The sequence below is a fragment of the Geospiza fortis genome, unplaced genomic scaffold (genome assembly GCF_000277835.1).
Source record: "Geospiza fortis unplaced genomic scaffold, GeoFor_1.0 scaffold112, whole genome shotgun sequence".
NCBI classification, from domain to species: domain Eukaryota; kingdom Metazoa; phylum Chordata; class Aves; order Passeriformes; family Thraupidae; genus Geospiza; species Geospiza fortis.
Genome location: NW_005054298.1, coordinates 22660940 through 22662313, shown reverse-complemented (window position 1 = coordinate 22662313; position 1374 = coordinate 22660940).

The window sequence follows — 1374 nt, the reverse complement described above, 5'->3', positions numbered from 1 at the left end:
TAAGAAGCCAGCTGTTAATTTAATTTACTGGCTGGTATTCTTAATAAACTTAATAGAGAAAATTTAGGCCCCCACACTGTGGAATTTGTCACACATGGATCACAGAGTGTACCTTAGAGGATACTTACATTTTTTTCCAACACCCATAGCACTAGCATTTAATGACAGTCTGTTTCCCTAGAGCAAGAAATAAAGCTACAGGTTCTGCATGCCTGCAGAATTGTTACCCACTGCATGTCTAATTTTCAGGATAGGGATGGAGGGTGTTTCGTCAATCTGCTACTTAATTAGGCTGGAATTAATAAATATATTTAATTGCCATTATCTAATGCTCATCTGCTAATGTATTAACAAATACATTATAAAATAGGAGTAGGGTTTAGGACTCTTGCAAAGGGCTGCCTTTGCCTGTAGCAGAACGTATGATGTTCAGGTGTTAGAAACATAAATTACTTATCAGTAGAACTGCCTTGCTGAGGTTGAGCTTGAAGTGTTTCAATAATCTTAACTCCAGAAGGACATTAACAAAGTTTGGGAGAAGGATGTACTAGTGATAGTGGAAACAAAGAATGCAGAATTTACAAGCCACAACGACATTTGGCAGAACTCCCAAGATAAGGAAGAAACTAACAAAATCAACTCAGTAACTGTGCTGAAGTCAGCTCCAAGTAGGTAGAAGGTAATTCTGGCAAGGGGAGATTGCGACCACAAAACTCACCAACTCAAAAGAAGAGAGACAGCGCGTAGACTGTAATAGTAGATAGAATACTAATTATTCAGAGAACTATGTAACTTGTAGCCCAATGAATATCAATGCCTTTGTTTACTAAAATGTATGAATAGTGATAGTTTTCGGGAGTCATCGTGCTGGTTTAGTGGATTTGACACCCAGCACTCTTTTCTGTACAGAACTGTACAAAACTCAAATATCTCACCTCTCTGTGGGGATTGGCCCCTCGAACACCAGGTAGAAGAACCCCATTATGGGAAAACAAAATATTTTCAGCAGCTTTAGTCCCATGGTACCTCCACTGTAAATTGATTTTCAAAATATTTGTCTGCTTTTCCTGTGTCATCTCCTCAAAATATTTAACATCATCACACCAGCACACGTAATGTCAGCTTCTTGAAGGCAAATTCAAGGGTGTCTGGAAACAATGCATTAACTTGGACAGAAGTGTGAAGTACGTACGAATAAAATTAATTCCTTTTAGCGGTCACATTTAACTGTCCTTGTCACAGCTGAAAACTACAAACCCCAATTTTTGGGCGGCATATGTCCTTCAGAAGAGCCCTCGGCCTTTCCTGAGGCATTCCAGGAGCGTGTTAGCTCTGTGGGGCCGGGGCAGTGGCGGCAGCAGCGCCTCAGCGTTG